At 49.4% G+C, this 13,569-nt stretch overlaps 1 protein-coding gene across 1 annotated transcript in view; it reads left to right on the top strand.

The window, feature by feature from the left end:
• The window catches only part of LOC146798192 (uncharacterized), a 514,414-nt gene that overhangs the window by 178,033 nt on the left and 322,812 nt on the right, over positions 1-13,569 (top strand). The gene's annotated exons all lie outside the window — the stretch shown is intronic.

Genomic DNA, 13,569 nt, shown 5'->3' with positions numbered 1-13,569 from the left:
GCCTCATCTTCATGTAGTCACTATGTATGCACTAGCACTTTTTTCCACTTCTATGGGTTCTAAGCGTTTAATGATCCCATCGTTGTTGTGCTGTCTCTGGTACTTTTTTCTTAACACAAGTGTTGCACATGTCAATACTTGTTCTTGTCTTCGGGATTTTTTCTGTGGTTGCATTCATCCATGCTCCTCCATCGTGTATCTTTTCTAAGCTTCCTTTCTCAGTGTCTCTCAGGACAGGTTTCCCTCTAATGCATCCGCCATTGCCTGTAGCCCTCCGAGCCCCACCGGCCCATGGGTTCGGTTCATGGGCCTATTATTTCCGCATTTTGCGAAGTACGATTGACTTGCATACTAGTTTTCTCAGTCAAGACCCAATAGCCGAGTGGCATTGGCTGTTGCCAAGTCAGGGCCAACCATGGGTCAGATCCCACCTTGAGAGTGACCTAGTATTGTATTTATATTGAATATTGTCTACGGACACATTTCTGTTCCTGTGTCATGGGTAACTATTTCCATGCTTTTCCCCGTCTTTGACTTTACTTGCCTGTGGTTCTTGCCACAGTTCTTAGGGTCAAGTGTATGCTCTTGCTCATCTAACTTCCTAAGAATGTCAGTTCTCATCTGTCTTATTACAGACTGGCTAGTTCTATTCAGGGATTTTTAGTACGATCAGTTCGTAGACCTACCCTCGGGGATGGTATTGTTTGGGTATCTATTCTAAGGTAAGGAATCTGCGGCTAGACGTCTCTATCATATAAACAAGTTACTTACCTTCAGTAACCCCAAATCTGGTCGAGACATAATCGAGCTGCAGATTCCCTACCGATCCACCTATCTTCCCCGTCTGTGAACTGTTTCCATCTTACATTAAAGATCCCTTTCTTTGTATTGCATACTGTGTATTTCGATTTTGTAATTGTTAATACGAGATATTTATCTTATATGGCACATTGTTTCCACAGCCAGTTTCTATGTTGGGTCCTTATTTTGGTTCAGTAAATACTCACAGAAGAAACTGACCTAAGTGCGTCTGGGAGGGGCATGGACTCCAGGGACATGGCATATGTGGACGATGTTGGTATGTAGTTGCACTGCGCCCTCTACCAGCGCGTAGAGGTACTGCTGAAAAAGTTAACAGGTCCAGTCTGCCGCCTGGGGAGAATTCTAATGTCTGGAATCTGCAGCGAGACTATGTCTTTACCAGATAAGGTGTTACCGAAAGTAAGTAACTTGTTCTTTCCCTCCAGGAGGGACATTCTTTGGGTTTGCACTTTTTGAGGCTAATCAGGATAAATGGTGAATTTGTGGTTCTCGTGGTGCAATGATGCTGCCTCCCTGGGAGCCCCGAGGACACAGTCCATGTCTCTATAGTTTAAAATCCAAGCAATGAAAGCTTTAGAGGTGTAGCCCCCAGTAAAGTTCTGGCTGGCAGGGCCCTATGCACCTGCAGTATCAATTCTTCCAGGAAGCGTTCTGCAGAGGTTACCTCCACTCGCACAGGAAACCCCAGAGGCGTATGTTACGGTGAGATCTCTCCTCTGCATCATCCACCCGGTTCTCAAGGATGCGTGTCATCTCTGTCATGGTAGCCAGTTGTGCTCTGAGAGTCGTGACCTCAGCGTGGAGTCCCTCAGTGGTCTCCTCTGCTGCATAGGCTTTGTCTGATCCTTTTCCACAGATCTGCCCTTAAGAGGTTGATCTCGACTGAAACCAATTCAATCTTCTCCATCGTAGCTTTGTATCCGTGTATTGCCACCAGTGGATTTGCTCAGGTGAACTCCTCTGCCAGTGGAGGGTAACTACCTTGGAGGGGGGCTTCACCTCCCTCCTATTTTGGTCATGCGGGGGCCTGAGGCCTAGTGTATTGCATGATGGTGTTGCTCTGCTGAGACCTTGATGCCCTGCTCTTTCCAATATTGTCTCCATCGTGAGGCTCTGAAGCAGGATGTTAGGGCTGCCCCGCACAGAGGAGGGCAGGGGCACCACCAGCGGGAGCAAACCGCGTCCGCCCTCAACTCACTCCCCAGGACTGACCCCAACTGTCACCTCAGCAGGCGAAGCACTCTGCGATTTACCAGCCAGCAGTGGGGTCAGGGCAAAGCAGCTTAATTCGCTCCTCACCAGTTAGAGGCTTCACTAGTCCACAGGCCCTCATCGCACAGTACCTCCTAGTCACTCTGGAGGCCAATGAGAAGACTTTCACAGCCGCACCTCTGCTGGGGCCCGACAGCAGAGGCCCTGAACGCAGGCCCATGGATGAGAATGTCACATCAGCAGGAACCGCTTCCTCTAGGCCTCGGTGCTTTACCCCAGTCACAAGTGCGGCAACGTCAAAGGGTCGGGCACCGCTCCATTTGGGTTTCGGCACTGCTCTAATTGGGTTCTGGCACCGCTCCATTTGGGTCCTGGCAGCTGCTCCCAGGGTGCATGGGCCTACACTCCTCCTCCTCTGTCCAGTGGGCACAGGATGCTGTGCTCCCTCTGTGGCCCTCCCCCAGATCCACTCGGAAAGGGAGCAATCCGATGCTGAATCCCAGTCGCCAACACCAGCCTCTGCTCTACTATCTAAAGAGGCGTCCAAGGACCGCACCAAAGCCCAGGCCTAGCAGCCGCGTGGCTCGTGGAAGATCCCAGTTCGCACTCCAAATCCCAATCTGGGACACATCAGATGGGACACCAACGCCTCTGATCACCCACCCACAGAGCAGGGAACAGCGGTCCCAAAGTGGCAGCTGTGTTGGTCCCTTGTAGGTGTGCATGATGCAACAGGATAACTGCAGGATTGTGACAGTGGAGCGCTCTAGACGCGTGTGCTGTCAGCCAACTTGGTTCACCACTTCAAGCACCAACATTACCTACATTCTATCTGATCAACAAAGCCTCCCTAAAAAAGTGAGGGACTCACCTGCAAGTGATATCATCGAATGGTCATTGGAAAAGGGAGAAAACAGTTTTTTACTTGTCCATCCTGGAACTTAAGGCTCTGTGCTGGTCTCGCAAGGACTTCCTCAGTTTCATCTTAATAACAGATCTCAAAATCACCACAGGCAATATGATAGGCCCATATTACATCTGCCTATCAGAAGTCACAAAGCTCAGCTGTTGCAGCACATGGGCACACCGGTACAAAACCTACATCAGACAAACATGTTCCTTGACCCAGCTGCAACTTGGTAGATGACTTCAGCAGAGGCAAGTCTGCACCCCGTGAGTGAGGGCTGGATGCTAGACCACTGAAACTGGTATTTCAACACTGGGACACTCCTGAGTGGGGTCAGTTGCCACTTCTTACAACATGAAATGCTTAGTTCGAGGCATATGAGCTGCAGATTGTACACTTAGCATAGGTCGCCATCTGGTGTTGGGCCCGGATGTTTGCAGTTTGTTTTTGTTCTTGGACAGTCTTTGGAAGTCACGAGTTTGGCGACTCCTCCTTCGGTCCGTACTGCGCATGGGCTTCGGCTCCATCCTCAGATTGTTTTTTTCCGCCATCGGGCTCGGATGTGATACTTCGTGCTCCGGCTTCGAACTTCTACGGTTCCAGCCTCGACGGAAAATCCTCGATTCTTCGAGTTCCTTCATCATCTTCATCTCTCGAAGCGGCACTTTTCTCCATCCCGTACATCGACACCGGCCTTCGGGCCCTCCGCGACTCCGGTCCCGGCCGATGGAAAGGACTCCGTTCAAAAAGTGCCCAAAATGTGGGTCTAAATTTCCCCACACCGACCTCCATCAGGTGTGTAACCTTTGCCTCTCTCCGGAACACGAGGCTAGAGACTGCCCCGCCTGCAAGTCTTTTCGATCGAAGAAGACCATCCGAGATCGAAGAGCTCGACGCACCATGGCGCACTCATCCTCGGCAGCTCCACCGGACATCTTCGGAGACGACGCCGAAGCTTCGGGGCAAACACACACCGAGCAGGAGGAAGACGTCGTCAGCGCTTCCGAGGCCGACGACTCCGACGTGGAGGACGTTACACCAGCGCAGCGGGCCGTGAGTACTATGCCCCCTCCCACCCCCGCGCCGAAAACCAAAGAGACTCAGGTTACTCCCTCGCCTGCCGGCCTGGGCAAAACCAAAACCAAAACTTCGATCACCCCACCTTCGGGCCCGGTGTCGAAGCACCCAAAGTCTCATGGCAGCTCGGGATCGAGCCAGCCGACACCCGGTGCCGAAAAACAGCATCCGGCACCGAAGACTGCAAAATCCAGCTCGACTCCGAAACCACCGGTGCCGAAGCCTGGACACTCGGTGCCGACCAAACATAAACACAAATCTGTCGGCACCGACGCTCCGGCGCCGAAACATCCTTCGACGCCGAAACACCCGGAGACCTCAAAAAAGCATGGCGCACACAGACCATCGAAACCCCCGGTTCCGAAATCACCGGTGCCGACAGACGACTCGACACCGTTGGCTCTGTTTACACCAGACCCTTTACAAAAGACTTTGTCCAAAGATCCAAAGACTGGGCTTTTGACTTTAACTACCAAGAAAAGACGCCTTGATGCTCCGGCTCCTCCTCCTCCACCCAAAAGGAAGGACTCTGCTACTTCTCCCCTCAGAGTACCCTCCCCACCACCGCCTCCCCTACCCACTCCACCTCCTCCGCCGCCTCCACCTCACAGGTCTCCGCCACCTTTACCTCACTACGATCCGGCCCCATCCCCAGATCCGGATGATGGGGATCCGGACAATTACCCGGCGGACGCCCCAATGGATCCCACTCCACCAGGGACCCCAGATCCATGGGAGGATTACAATAACCCTGATATACCCAATGTACCTCAGGACGACCTATACCCATCAAGGCCGTCTCCTCCAGAGGACTCCTTAGGGTTTCATCATTTAGTGCAGAGAGCAGCACACTACCATGGGGTGGACATGCACAGTGAACCAGTAGAAGAAGACTTCCTACTGGATACATTTGATATACAAGACAAATCTACTTCCATTTTACCCATGCTTAAGGGTGTCACCAAGCACGCTACAGAGGTGTTCAAAGACCCTGTCAGAGCCAGAGTACTGAACCCTAGAATAGAGAAGAAGTACAAGGCGGCACCCACAGACCCTGCTTACATCAAGGGCCCTGCTCCCCTAGATTCCCTAGTTGTCTCCACAGCTAGAAAGCGGGCTAACTCCCAATCCTCAGGAGATGCCCCACCGCCAGACAAAGAATCTAAACTTCTGGACGCGTCTGGTAAACGCACCGCCTCCCAAGCTGCAAACATGTGGCGCATTGCAAACACACAAGCACTGCTTGCGCGATATGATAGAGCACACTATGACGAACTAGAGGCTCTTATGCAGCACCTTCCAGAAAAATACAAGCACAAGGCTCATGACCTTATACAGGAGGGTAAACTAATCACAAACACCTCCATTAAGTGTGCCCTCGATGCAGCCGACACTGCTTCTAGGGCCATAAATACCAGTGTCCTGCTTCGCCGCCACGCCTGGCTCAGGATCTCAGGGTTCAAACCTGAAGTCCAGGCATCCATACTCAATCACCCCTTTGACCAGGAAACACTCTTTGGGCCAAAGGTAGACGAAGCGCTCGAAAAGATGAAGAAAGACACAGACACAGCAAAGTCTATGGGGGCACTCCAAACACAAGCCTCCAAACGTTCCTTTCGACGCTCGTCCTTTCGTGGCACAGGTAGAGGCTCCTCCACCGATAACGCCTCTACCTCCTACAAGTCCCCTCCTCAAAATACCTTTTCAAAGGGCAATCAGAGAGGTGGTTACAGGGGTAACAACAATAAGGGCAGGGGCAAAACCAACAACACCCGTTCTGCCACCCCCCCCGCACAATGACTCCCCTCCGCTCCCCCCAGACCATTCCACTCCGGTCGGGGGCAGACTACAAAACTTTATCCACGTATGGGAGTCCATAACATCGGACAAATGGGTGACCCAAATCATTCGGTCAGGGTACTGTCTAGAGCTAACATCTACCCCACCCAATATCCCACCAAGGCACCGTCCAATGTCTCAAGAACATTCCACACTGCTCAAACAAGAGGTACTTTCACTCCTGCAAAAACATGCTATAGAGCAGGTCCCCGTCAAACAACGAAATCTAGGGGTCTACTCTCTATATTTCTTAATACCAAAGAGAGACGAGACCCTCAGACCCATTCTGGACCTCCGGCCTCTAAATGCCTACATACACTCAGACCATTTTCACATGGTCACTCTACAACAAGTCCTCCCACTCCTCTGCCAGGGAGACTTTCTCACAACCTTGGATCTGAAAGACGCATACTTTCACATTCCAATACACCCCTCTCACAGGAAATACCTCAGGTTCGTGGTGGACGGGCAACATTACCAATTCATGGTTCTCCCCTTCGGGGTCACCACCGCACCACGGGTGTTTACCAAATGCCTAGCAGTAGTAGCAGCACACCTCAGACGTCAACATATTCACGTCTTCCCTTACCTAGACGACTGGCTGATAAAAGCCGCGTCCTACGACCAATGTGTGCAGCATACAAACAGCACCATCCAACTGCTCCACCAGCTAGGCTTCACGGTGAACTACCAAAAGTCCCACCTCATACCATCTCACGCAAAGCAATACCTCGGGGCCACTATAGACACCTCCAAGGGTATTGCCTATCCAAACTCAGCCAGAATCACAAGCATTCAAGCCTTACGCAAAACATTCCTTCCTCAGCACTCTCTTCCAGCAAGAGTGTTTATGAAGCTCATAGGAATGATGGCGTCTTGCATTTTCATAGTGCCCCATGCAAGACTCCACATGCGTCCACTTCAAGAGTGCCTAGCACAACAGTGGAACCAGGCCCAGGGTCAGCTGACGGATCTGGTGTTGGTGGACGGCCGCACACATCACTCTCTGCAGTGGTGGAACACCACAAACCTTTCCAAAGGGCGGCCGTTCCTGGACCCGGTTCCTCAAGTGACTCTAACAGCGGACGCATCGCTCTCCGGCTGGGGAGCGCACCTTCTACACCTCACCATGCAAGGTCTATGGACGCCACAGCAAAAATCGCTCCACATCAACCATCTGGAGCTCTTGGCGATCTTTCTAGCCCTAAAATCTTTCCAAAAACAGATTTCGGGCAAAGCAGTCCTCATTCGCACAGACAATATGACTGCAATGTATTATATCCAAAAACAGGGGGGGGGACACTCTCCCCAGCTCTCCCGCTTAGCCCAGAGCATATGGAGATTGGCAATTCCTCAAAACATCTTTCTCCTGGCACAGCACGTTCCAGGCGTACAAAACACCATGGCAGATCTGCTCAGCAGACAAACGCAACAAATACACGAATGGGAACTGCATCCACAAGTTCTTCACCCATTCTTCCAACAGTGGGGGCATCCTCAGATAGACCTCTTCGCCACCCACGAAAACAAAAAATGCCCAAGCTTCGCCGCCAGATACCCACACCCATTGTCCAAGGGCAATGCGATATGGATGAACTGGTCAGGCAGATTTGCATACGCCTTTCCACCTCTCCCACTAATTCCATTAGTGGTCAGGAAGCTACAACAGCACTCCCTCACACTCATTCTGGTAGCTCAGACGTGGGCCAGGCAGCCGTGGTACACCACGCTACTACAACTGTCAGTGGTACCACATCAAAAACTGCATCTATCCCCATGCCTCCTAACCCAGAACCATGGAGAAATCAGGCACCCGGACCCAGCTCAGCTCAACCTGGCGATCTGGCTCCTGAAATCCTAGAATTCGGATACCTTAACCTTCCCCCTGATTGTATGAACATCATCATGGAAGCCAGACGTCCTACCACTAGAGCATGCTATGCCGCAAAGTGGAAAAGATTTGTAATTTACTGCCGCAACAATACAATCAACCCTCTAGATGCATCCATACAGCACATCATATGCTATCTGCTCCATCTTCACAGGTGTAACCTGGCATATTCATCCATACGCCTACACCTAGCAGCGATCGCTGCTTATCTACAAAACAGGCAGCATTTATCACTCTTCAGAGTGCCCGCTATTAAAGCCTTCATGGAAGGCCTTAAACGAGTAATTCCTCCCAGGGCACCACCTTCCCCTGTATGGAATCTAAATTTAGTTCTTACACGACTAATGGGTCCGCCCTTCGAACCAATGCACAAATGTGAGCTACAGTTTCTCACCTGGAAAACAGCTTTCCTTGTAGCTATCACTTCCCTTAGAAGGGTTGGTGAAATACAAGCGTTCACCATACAGGAACCCTACATACAAATGCATCACAGCAAGGTCATACTTCGCACAAATCCGAAGTTTCTGCCCAAAGTCATTTCCCCCTTCCACCTCAATCAATCAGTGGAATTACCTGTCTTCTTCTCGCAACCCCAATCTGTTGCAGAAAGGGCCTTACACACACTTGATGTAAAAAGGGCGTTACTATACTACATACAAAGAACGCAACCCTTCAGGAAGACTAAACAATTGTTTGTTTCCTTCTCTCCACCACATAAAGGCAACCCCATTTCAAAATCAGGGATAGCTAGGTGGATTGTAAAATGCATACAAATTTGCTATCAAAAGGCAAAGAGAACATTATCTGTTCCCCCTAAAGCCCACTCTACAAGAAAGTTAGGGGCTTCTATGGCTTTTCTAGGGAATATACACTTAGATGACATCTGCAAGGCAGCCACATGGTCTACACCGCACACCTTCACAAAACACTACTGTGTAGATGTGCATTCCAAGCAGCAAGCTAGGGTGGGCCAGGCTGTACTAAAGACACTTTTTCAAACAGCTGCAACGGATACCGGTGGTCGCCGCTAAGGTTGGGTACTGCTATATAATCTATGCTAAGTGTACAATCTGCAGCTCATATGCCTCGAACGGAATATGCTACTTACCAGTATGCATCTGTTCTTGGCATGTAGAGCTGCAGAGTTGTACACGCCCACCCGCCTCCCCGGCTACCTGTATCCGTTCCAGTACATCTTATTTAGATACAACACATGGGTTTCTCACTGTTATTACTACGCTCCATCATTTCCCTGTTGGCGAAAAACAATCTGAGGATGGAGCCGAAGCCCATGCGCAGTACGGACCGAAGGAGGAGTCACCAAACTCGTGACTTCCAAAGACTGTCCAAGAACAAAAACAAACTGCAAACATCCGGGCCCAACACCAGATGGCGACCTATGCTAAGTGTACAACTCTGCAGCTCTACATGCCAAGAACAGATGCATACTGGTAAGTAGCATATTCCTTCTTTACAAGGCCCAGTAATGTACTTGGAGGTGAGACCGTTTCGATTCCCTGAGATGGGAAATACGCCTTTCATTTCATCCTTCTGATTTCTTTCATCAGAAAAATGTCCAACAAGAGGACAATTTCATATACCAATCCATAATTAGAAACCTTCTACCAGCTCAGTCATGACATTTAATAGTTTTTGTTGCTATTGTTGAATTGTCGAAGAACTACCTAGCTGCCTTTACTTGGGTGACGCCAAATGTTTTTTTTTTCTGTGAACCTCTCTTTAGGATAGCCATTCGCTCTACTGTTGCAAGCGCACTTAGGTTAAATAACTCATTGTGGGCCACCAACATCTTCCTTTTGGCTACCGTTGCAGTACTCCAGTAGGGAACACCAAGAACATCTTGTGTTTAACTCCTTGTGTTGGGAAGTGTATTATTAGTAGTGGCAGATATGCATTTACCACTGGCAATAATACCACTGACACGATACAGGGCTCAGAATAGCAAAATTATTATCATGCTCAACCCTTGGTAGCTTGGCTGCGAGCTAGGCAGGCTTAACTTTAAAGACAGGTATGTAAAGCATTTAAACACACAAATTCAGTAAATCATTAAAGCACAACACACAATAAAAATCCAACTCCGTTTTATAAAAGTAGGAAATATTTTTATCTTTATCTGACACCAAAACAAAACAAATCCACTGTAGGGAACCAGAGATATGTATTTTGTTTTAAAGATTAGTCACTTTCTAGTCTTAGAAAGCAGCAGTGCCACTTTTGGACATTTGGTTGCCTCTGACAGGGACACATTCGCATTTAGCAATTGTTCTGGAGGATTTCCCACCAGGCTTGTGCAGCCACCTCCAGCAGGCTTAAACCTGTTAGGAACTCCTCCTTGTAGATCCTCTTGCGGGTCCAAAAGTGTCCAAAACACAATTCAAGGGTCTGGAATCTTCAAGAGGGACCTTGAAAGTTTGGGACTTCAGTTCCCACAAGCCACTTGGACAAAACCCTTACAAATCCACTGGTAGTTTTCCAGGCTGGGGATTCTTTGTGATGATGGTCCAGGTGCGCTCTGTTAACCTGTAGCTTGTAGGGAATCCACTTTTTAGTCCTTTTAAAGCAAGTTTGATCCACAGGGCTGTAGTTTCAGATGGTGCATTAGGCGCAATTTTCAAGGTGCAGGGCCTGGTGAATGCACACCAAACTCTTTAGTGTGGGCTCTGTTTCTCTTCGGTTTCAAAAAGCAGATCTGAGAGGCACTGCCCCTCTCAGATACTTATTCAGTGTTCTCTGGGGTCAAGCAGGAGGGCACTCCTGTCCAATGAGGTACAGGTCAATCAACACCCCAGAGCATAACCACTTCCTCCAAAGTGTGGCATAATGCTAACCCAAGAAAACACTATTCTTCCAAAATTCAACATGCCAGGATTTTCATCAGGGAGAGAAGATCTGGCTAAAGACCCCCCGTAGGATGGCTAATCTCCATAGTCTCTACTCCTTGCACCTGCTCATTCCTTTCTTAAGCCTAGCATCTGCCTTGGTTCAAAGAGGAGAGTTGTATATGAAATTGGTGTCTTTGGCTTGTCTCCTCCTTCCCTTGAAGAGCATTATTTACTACCCCTCCCTCTGGCTCTGGCATTCCTATGCCCACCAACCTCTCCTCCTTACCCAGAGGTCATTTATCACCTCTTCAAAGCAGCCAGGCTAATCCACTTATCTATGACCAATTAGGGCAGAGCATTACAGGGTTGAATTTTGGCCTACAGACAAGAAAGTCTCATAACTTCTTGTCTGTACATTTTAGAAGAAATTCAACAATACCATATTGTTGGATTTGTGATTACCATCCTACTGAGTCCTTTAATCCTAGATTTGGGATTTTCTTTCTCCAGTTATTAACTAATAACCTCTTCCAATGTTAACCTATGGGCTGGGGATCTGCAATGGAAAAATGAACTGGGCAATTTCTTCAATACCAGGCCTATAAAACAGGTTGTATAAGGGCCCTGCTTATAGCTATAGGACCCCCACCCCTGGAACACCTAGGAAAGACTTAAGGGGTTCTGAATATATAAAAAATTAGCAGATCCCCATTTCGCCGTGCTCCTAGCACCAAAGTTGATTTTGGGAAGCACTTTACTACAATGTGGGGATTGGAATGTACAATTTCAATAACACCAGGGAGAAAATGACAGTCAGCATGGCATTCAGCCTGGGTGCCATGCCAAATAGCACTGCCTGGCAGCATAGGTAAGTCATCTTTCCAGCAGGTCCCACAGACCTAAGGCAGGGTGCACTACACTACAGGTAAGGGCATATCTTCATGAGCAGATATGTCCCTGCAATATTGGGCACCATTTCCTGATATTTTAAGTGCCAGTGAAGCCATAGAGAGTACATGGGCTGGGAACTCAACAACTCTAGTTCCACAGCATCATGATTGCTTCACTGGATACAAGAGTGTTTCATGCCAAACTGCTTTTGTCAGTAAGCCCACACTGATGCCAGTGTGGGATTTATTGTATCGTGTACCAAGAGGGCACCTCAGAAGGGCCCCCTGAATCCCTACCAACACTGGTGTGGTCTCTGACCAGCTGTAGGCAGCCAGCCACCACCAGGCATGTTTCTGGACCCCTGGGGAGAGAGCCCCTGCTCTCTGGGACCAGAAAAAATGCCCATCCTGGGCAGAGGTGTCATGCCTCCTCCCCAAGGATGGGCCAATGCTCGAAGAGTGGAAGCTTTACAGGCCTGCCACCTTTATAATGTGACACCCAGCCTCTGCTGCTTGCAGCAGATGGCAGCCCCTGGTTTACACCCCCACCTTGGGCAGGAAAACTGGCGGGAAAATTAAAAAAGATAGGTGTGTCACCTCTACCAACCCTGTCCCTAAGGTGGGGGGAAGCGAGTTGAAGCACACTTTTCATTCCCTGCCATCTTTAAGATGGGGGACCCCTCCAATCAGGGCTAGACCTATGCCTCTCCCACAGGAGGGTGGCATAATAGAGGGTGTAGTCAACCCAGCTAAGGTGCCCATTGACCCTACCTGCTAATCCCCTAAGGCTCCTCCTAAATTTAGTATTTAGGTGGCTCCCACAGACCTGGCCCTCTGATCTGTGATGACCTAAGAAGAAAGAAGACACCTTGCAGCAGAAGCCAGAAGACAACAACTGACTTGGCCCCAGCCCTACCGGCCTGTCTCCAGCTTCGATCCTGCGACCTGTCATGCAGCAGCGACCTCCAAAACCGCTGATGGACTGTTGCCTTCAATAAAGACTCCAATCTCTCGAGGACAGCGGACCTAACCAGAAGAAACCGACTCTAAAGACTCCGGATACAGGCGGATCCGCATCCCCAGCCCACTTTTCCCACGGCCCGAGTCAGAGTGGCTCACCTGTGCAGTGAAGTCTCCCCGGTGATCCTGACCTCATATCCAGCATTGGCTGACCTCTCTTGCTCTCCATGACGGCGGCTGCAGTGTGAATCAGAGGCTCCTCCCAACCGCCACTGGCTCCATAAGAAGACTCCGATGTCCAAAGGCACCCCTGCACCTGAAGCCCCTGTCCTTGGTGAGTTGAACCGACAGTTTCCCTACGACCCTCTACATCCCAACTTACCTCTTTTGTCGCTGGTCTTCCTCCTGCAACCTCCTGTGCCACACCTGCAGCTCTTTACAATCAAGAAAACCTCCATTGAAAAGCACTTGGTGCCCGATGTTGAATTTGCACCCTGCACCTGACCGCCCCTGTGCTGCGGTTTGGTGTACGTTTGATGGTGCTTTGTGCGCCCCCCCTTCTTCCTGTGCTTAACCTAACCCCCAAATCCTGGCCCCTGCAGCCGATTTATCTACTTGCAAGCAGTGTTCAGCCACCCCCTGTCTCCGTTGGAAAGCATTGGGTCGAACTCAGATTTTGACATCTGCACACGGCTGCCGCTGGTGATGCAGTTTTGGTACTTACCTGACCCCTGGCTGGCTTTTGGCTCCAAAGACTGAAATTGTAAGTTCGATACTCACCTGTTTAACTGCAGTCTAGTTTTCCCCATAGGATAACATTGGACAGTGTGAGAAAGTTTCTAAGTGTCGATTTTTGAAAGTGAAAAGTAGTTTTAATTAAAAACATACTTACCTTATTACGAAGACCTGGGTCTTAAACTAAAAAACAACAAAGTATACATTTATAAAATGAGCCCTGTACACTTTTAGGGAACCTCTGGACTCTGTGCACGGTATTACGACCTAGCGATAATATCATATACAGAGCCAGTTTCCTACAAAGATGCATGCCTTTTTATGTATGTACTTTTTTTAGGTTCGCTTGTTCTAGTGTTTGTACAGGTGTGTGTAAATGGTAAGCTCATT

Source organism: Triturus cristatus, chromosome 9 (genome assembly GCF_964204655.1).
Source record: "Triturus cristatus chromosome 9, aTriCri1.1, whole genome shotgun sequence".
Lineage (NCBI taxonomy): Eukaryota > Metazoa > Chordata > Amphibia > Caudata > Salamandridae > Triturus > Triturus cristatus.
This window is presented reverse-complemented; position numbering and strand designations above follow the sequence as displayed.